The 7,494-nt window shown below is 35.9% G+C and overlaps 1 long non-coding RNA gene and 1 pseudogene across 1 annotated transcript; one reads left to right on the forward strand and one right to left on the reverse strand.

Moving 5' to 3' along the window:
• Nucleotides 1-1,101: 1,101 nt before the first annotated feature.
• On the reverse strand, nt 1,102-4,336 carry LOC149210494 (uncharacterized; annotated as a pseudogene).
• A 1,115-nt stretch (nt 4,337-5,451) lies between these two features.
• On the forward strand, nt 5,452-6,813 carry LOC149210495 (uncharacterized). Its single transcript, XR_016252287.1, has 3 exons — nt 5,452-5,897; nt 6,026-6,086; nt 6,173-6,813. It is a non-coding gene; the product is annotated as an uncharacterized LOC149210495 (long non-coding RNA).
• The last annotated feature ends 681 nt before the right edge of the window (nt 6,814-7,494 follow it).

Below are 7,494 nucleotides of genomic sequence, written 5' to 3' on the forward strand. Positions count from 1 at the left end.
AAATGAAACGACAACTATACAAGACAAAATGATAATGGGACAAAGACTCGTCAAATTGACAAGTCATTTTCTTATACATGGAGCTAAATTCTAATGTAAGTGTTCCAAGCTCTGAACTCTTTGGAGATGTCTTTGACCCATACTGACAATTCTTCAGTGTAGCGCATCTGTACCTCCAGTGCCTCTAACAATATGTTCTTGGATTTTGACTACACATTACTCCACAACCATGAAAGCTTCAGAGGAGCATTGCTTGGTGTAATTGTGTACTGCAAAATAATGTCTTTGGTTACCTCTAAGATTTTCCGTTCCGTTGCTTGCTTTCAATGGTTTTATTATAATTTAGTGATATAATTTTGGATGTGTGTGTATTTTTTTTGTTACTTAAAATGTGTTTCTAAATGTTACAATAATTTTCAAAACTTGGTTATATATATATATATATAGATATATTTAAAATATATTTCTAAATATTAAAATAGTTTTTATTTTTTTAAAATAATAAAAATAAAATCAAGAACACAAATTTTATCAAACAAAAATATCATATTGTGGTGTAGTTAAAAAAAAAAATATTTGCACTCGTGTAGTTTAAAAAAAAATTATTTGCAATATTTTTATTGTAATTTGATAATATAATTTTAAATGTGGGAATCATTTTTTGTTATTTGAAATGTATTTATAAATGTGTAAATAAATTCAATTCTTTAAAAATAGAAAAAAAATAAATAAAAAAAATACCCAAATTATTGATGAGACCTGATCAAATCTAATGAATTCCAAAGCTAAGCCAAAGCAGCCATAAATACAAAGACCAAGAAACTGTAATGACCATATACTTAACCAAAATATGACTTGAATTTCTATGGAAGGAATGAAGGTGAGATTATGCATAATTATTAATCGTGAATATAATTACATATGTTCCACTTGTAAATATAGACATAAGCAATGGATTGACAACATGGGCGATATATATAATGATATGCTTCCTAATTCAAATGATATATACATCAACTAAATTCCATACATCTCAGAGAGAAATTGATTGGTCATATACCACCTTAATGGGGCAATTATTCACATAATGATCCATCTCTATCACCAACACTGCTCAATTTCCCAAATTCGTCCTCTCCATTGTTGCCTTCCATAAATACCACCATTACGAACCTTCATGGATGTGATCAATTGACAATCATAATTAGCTTTGGAGCGAGGATTATATAGAGTGGTATACACAGTGTGTATATCCATGAAATCTTGGGTAGACTTATCCTTCCCATCTGGGGGCACAACATTTGGGTGATGGAGTGTGACCAATCTTCGACATGATACCTTTATTTCTTGCTTTCCCCAAATGATAATCACAGAACATGGTACAAATCCATACTGCAACAATTAGTACTCTTCATCTTCAATTGATCTGACCCCTGGGAGCTTTGAACCTGGGCATATATAACTTGTATTCATCTCTTATTTCCATACTGAAATTTTATTTGGATGAATCTTCAGAGGAAATACCATCATCATCCCAATTTGTCCTCCAAATTGTAGAGGCAATGACTTTTGAATATCTGATGACAATAATACTAAATTTATTGTTTTTGCATAGATTGATCCTATTCGGCTACTACGAATCTGAAAAAAACTATATGAATTCTAGAAAAAAAACCCATATTTCTCTATATATTAGAGTGATTGAATGGAAGGACAAATTTAAAAAAACAAAGGAATTGAATGGAAATGGAGAGAAAGAAGTGGAGGTCTTAGATTATCTTAGGGATGATGATATTCAAGAACGTAGGAGGTAGCCTTCTCAACACTCACGAGTCATCAGCGTGGCTAAGAGCCTGCAAAATATGTCGTCTAATAGAAAGTGGGGAGAGAATGTAAGACAAATAAAATGGAAACCCAATAAAATGTATATTAATTGATCTTAAAAAATGATGTACAATGTGTGCATATTAATACATACAAGAAACAGTTGAATCAATTCCTGGGAGTTCTTGGACTTCAATAACTACCCAAACTAACCCAAGGTTAATCCCGAGGATTAGCTATCTAACATTCCCCCTTTATCCGAAGGGATGTACCAAAGTCCAAGAATGAGAGCTCAAAACGCAGAAATGCATCTTAGCCAAGAGTTCAATGTCTCTCAAGAAATGGTTTTTAAGGATGACCACAAACCAATATGGGAGAAATCAAGGTCTCAACCAACACTAACTCTAAAACCTTCATAGCAGTTCCGAGAACAACAAAAAATTTGGTTTTAATTTGACCACAAACTCTGGAACTGTCACAACATTTCCTCAAACAATTCCAAATATGGAAGTTCTCAATCAACTCAATCAACTCAAATCTGACTCAACCTCGCTTGACATCTCGAACTCGAACCTGTAGCAGACCATCAACAATTTTCCCCTTGTCGGATAGAGGGTGAGAAGTACTCTTCATCATTTAAGGTGGTCACCACTCTGGAACATATTCTTCGATGTGACTTTTAAATCTTCTTGGTTGTTTTTGTCCAATCCCAAGAAGCAATCCATTCAAAATTTTCCTTCTCTCTTGCAGTAGTCATCTTTCTGGAACATCTATTTGTATGATGATTTCACTTTCCACAATGCTCACATGGTGAAGATCAAAACACTGATCTTTCACATGTCCAACTCTATTACACTGTTGGCATCTATCAACTTGTTCTGGAACAACACCGTCCCTAAATCCAACACTTCAGAATTGTATAGGTTTAGCAAAATATGGAATGTGAAAAGATACATCTAGAATGTCCTTGTTGTAACCTAAACCAATTCTGTGTTTATTGTGTGTAATCTCTTCCCATGGTATTATAAAATTTTTGGTGACGATAGGCTTCACATTTGTATGCAAATGACTCTCACATACATTTTCCTGAACATGACTTTCCACTACATCCAAATTTGCGTTTGAAATCACTTCATTACTCTGATCATTTTATGACTGATGATTGGGCTCAAACAAATTGTTGTTCTGAACAAGAACATGTTCATAATTCTTCTTTTGTGATTCATGTAGTTCATCTCGTTGAAACTGGGAATCTAGCTCCAAGAATTCAATTTTTCTTTCGCATTTTGCAAACAGCAATGGATGTGATAAACGTGTCCTTGCTGAAACTGGGACTTACCTGCTATTGACTTCATGTGCAGCTCAACATGGTCTTCAAGAGGAAAATAGTATTTTAAATTCCAAGCTTCCTTTTTCGGTTGTGGTTATTCAACTTCAAGTTGGACCGGAACTTGACGTTCAACTTATATTCTTATGGGTTTCATTTCTTCAACAAATAATTTACAATTTTATTTTTTACATCTACTCACAAATGTGTATCTGTCAAATTGAAACCTCCTCAAATCTGTTGCACAAAATATGGATTTAGAAATCAACTTTTATCATGTTCTGAGCAAAAATGCATGAAAATCATGGTTGTTGTGCTCAATCACTACCGGGTAGTGACGATGGCATTATCTAACATCCAGAGGTGGACAACATAGAACTCACAACACAGTGGTCTTTTCACCAAAATTCATCGTCGACACATTCTTTCACTGATTCTTGTTTCATTCACCGATCCAATCCAGCCATGTCGTCTCGGAGGCCACATCCTTGATCGTCGTTGAGGAAGCAACCCTCTCTATTGTTGTCTCTGTCTGCATGAAGGCGCAAGCACAACTTCAAATCTCCTTTCAAATCCAACTATTAAGCCTATAGGAATTCACCAAAAGTCTGAGAAAGAAGCAACGAATGCCCAGAATGACCACAAAAGGAGTGGCTCAAGTCAAAGGCGGATAAACTTCTCGCTTTGATACCACGATAAGACACATAAATTGCAAACCAAATCAAATGTATATTAATTGATCTCAAACAATGATGTACAATGTGTATATATTAATACATACAAGAAACAAAAGAATTAGTTCACGGGAGTTCTTGGACTTCAATAACTACCCAAACCGACCCAACGTTAATCCCAAGGATTAGCTATCTAACAGAGAAGCTAGAAAACCCTCCACCATTGAAGTAGAAGATGATGGGCAAGGAGGACCCCAAATCCTCATTCTTTCTAGTCTCCTCTGGCTCCTTTGATTCCCCCTCCACGAGCACGAACAGATGAACCGAGACTCCCATCTTGGTACTGATGACAAAGTCCTTGGTGTGAACTCTTTGTGTGGCCGTGCTTGTTGTCTGCAGTCAGCTAACTAACCTCGAAGACAATCATTACAACATTGAAGTGTGTAAGTGGTTGCAAAAATAATAGTTGCTTCTCCTTAGCTTGTGCTTGGATTTTATCCTTTCCCACCATCTCATGCAAATCAAAATCGAATAGAGTGGGCAGGGAAATTCAGAATGTTAAAAGTCCACGGGAAAATTCAAATTCAATTCTATGTGAAGCTTTTAATTTATGGATAATTCAGATCATCATGCTCATGGTGGATCATCCACATAAGCCATGGATGATGAGTTTTAATTTCAACCATTTCCATAACCGCGTAACGGACTGGAGACAATGGTGGTGGTCGAGACGGTGGTCGAAGAACGAGATGCTTTCACATCAATCGGGGAAAGTAGAAAATCCATCTACCAGATTTTCCAAAAGGTCGAAGACTAGGCCAATATTTTTTACATATTTAGTGGATGATAATAAAATATTATTTAATAAAAAAATATTAAATCATAAAATATTATTTATTAAAAAAATATTAAATCACTCATTAATTTAGTATATAATATTCAAAATATTCATTATAAAAATTAGGCCTAAGAGGTTGAAGAATTGGTGACAACCAAAAGTGGTTGGAATCCAACTAAAATAATTTCAAGAAATTTTTAAGTTGTAGTGTTTGAATCATGTTTTTGATGGTGAAAATGGTATCCAAGTAAAAACATTTCAAGAAATTTTGAAGTTGCATTGTTTGAATCATGTTTTTGACGGTGAATATGAATTCAGCACCATCAAAAATTTGACAAATATAACTTAGATTTACAAAAATCTCTACCAAATTTATCAAAATATTGCAAATATTTCAATGAATTTCAATGCAAAAAAGCAAGTTGACTAGAATATTGATAAATTTTTTTATATAATATCAATGTCTGACGAGGCGGAGGAATTGCCCAGACTGCCAAAAGTGGCCGGAATTCAGGGAAAAAAATTTCAAAAAATCTTGTAGAGTCACTATTTGAATCGTGTTTTTGATGGTGGAAATGGATTCAGCACCATCAAAAACATTGAGGACACCTAAAATTTTGAAATTTAACAACTATAACTTGGATTTACAAAAATCCTTGCCAAATTTTCTCTAAATATGACCAGAATTTCCATAACTTTCAGAACAACTCCTCCACCTCCTCGTTACACTATTCGTAATATCAAACCACCATATTCACCACTAGAAACATTTAATATTTACGCCGTAAGGCGTTTCCCTCTGAAATGAATTGCTCCAGCCGTCGCCGTGTCTTATTGTTCACCGTTGATTTGTGGTGTTAGACGATTGAACAAAATTTGATCGTTGATCCAAAACTGAAACGGTTCATGAATTTTCGTCCTCGCCGTTCACCTTAAGATCTCGCTCATGGCAATGGCGGTCAGCAAGGGCACTCTAATGCAAGCCCAAGGATGCCCTCAAGGTCTTCATGAGAATGCAGGCCTCCGGGTGCTTGCCCAATTATAGCTACTCTGTTCTCATTCATGGGCTGTGCCGGACGCCGTGGCCGGTTTCACAATAATATTCCACTGCAAAAAAAGGACATCGACTGTGCGGTACGGCAGTAGCGTGAAAAGCATGCCTGCAAGAAAGGACATCGACTGTGCGGTACGGCAGGAGCGTGAAAAGCACGCATGCAAGTTTTGACGGTGTTAGGTGCGTTAATGATAAAACCGATTAAACCCTAGCCTGATATTTTTTCTCTGTCACTGCCTTTTAATTTCATCTATTTTATCATTTGTCAATCTTATTTTTTCATTCGAATTCGCATAAAAACCTTTCAGCGTTCCTCTTCTGTAAACAATGGCACCATGGCTTTTTGTACCCGGGACCTCTGAGAATCAGGTAAGACACCACATAGTGTGTATTGTAGGACAATTAGGTGTTCTCTTGACCTTTTTCTCTGATAAATATTTGTTATCTCTGTACAGTTGGTGGAGGCAAAGATACTTGGAAATGGTACAGTACAGAGCAAAGTATGAACTGGGTAGAACTGAAAAGGAAAAAAATGGTATGTGTTTATCTACCCTTGTTTACATTTTTATCCAGATATTTAAAAAGAAGCCATTGAATGGTGCATAGAATTGGAAAGAAACCTATGGTTTATACAGCTACGTTTTCGTGTTCATATTTAGAGAGAATACAATGAATGGTCAAAAATATGGTCGATCGAACCTTTTGTCGAACCAACATGCTCTTGTGAAACCTCTGAAGAATCATTATCTCTGCAAAATCTATGTAATGCTAGTGTACATAAGTCAGCCATTGTGTGAGTCGTTGCCTTGCCTTGCCTTGGAAAGAGAAAGGGGCAGTGGGGGCCAGTTATTATGTTCCAAGGGAATAATCTAAGTACTCATTTTCATATGAACTAAACATATATTGGCATGCCTTAAGTGAATCATCATTGGCTTAGTCCATGACCATTGCCATTTACCTTCACATAAGGGATCATTCCTGTGATTTGCTTGGTGCTTGGTGAGCTACAGTCTGGCTATCTTACTTCTAGCAAGCAGCTTCTATCTTCACATGCCTTTGTCATTATATTTTCAACATATAAAATTACACTAGGATAGCAGGACAAAGTTGCCATTAATCTAACCTGAACCTTAGCCACCTACCCACAAGCTTATTTATGCTGGTGCTTTATGTTCCATCGTCCACTAAAATCTGTGAATTTGCAACAAGGAGCTAAGGTAGCAAGGAACATAGATTGGGAATTACACAAAGTGGCCCGAAGAGAAATAACGCTCCTTTGTTTTTAATTCTCCAAGTCATGAGCTGTGGTTTCCGTTTAAATTCTAAGGTATTTTTCTCAGAATTTTCAAATCTACTTGGTGAATCTTACAATAAGGAAGACAAGGTCGCATTTAAATAAACGGTAGTCTTTTAGAATGAAGCTCCCGAACACACATTTTACTGACTCAATCGCCCATTCCTAGCAGAATTTAGAGCTCCACATATTGGAAGAGGATTCAACAATTGATGATTGTGATCATTGATGTAGAACGTGGGGGAAATGATTTTACAGGCAATGTAGAGCCTGGAGCTTGGGGATGTCATATTACAAATTACAAGCAATCAGTTAGAAGAAGTGAAAACTTGGCCAGAAATCCAAGAAACTCACAAATACGCTATAATGTGCCCAAAAAAAAATAAAAATGGGTTGCTCCTCCTTATCAAGAAATCTCACTCCCAGTCAGGTACACTTTGGATGAGATATAGCAGACATCTCCGTCCCAATGGTAAAGGCTAT

The sequence above is a fragment of the Pinus tabuliformis genome, chromosome 1_2, assembly GCF_031772625.1.
Source record: "Pinus tabuliformis cultivar Carrire ecotype Pingquan chromosome 1_2, CPIR1, whole genome shotgun sequence".
NCBI lineage: Eukaryota > Viridiplantae > Streptophyta > Pinopsida > Pinales > Pinaceae > Pinus > Pinus tabuliformis.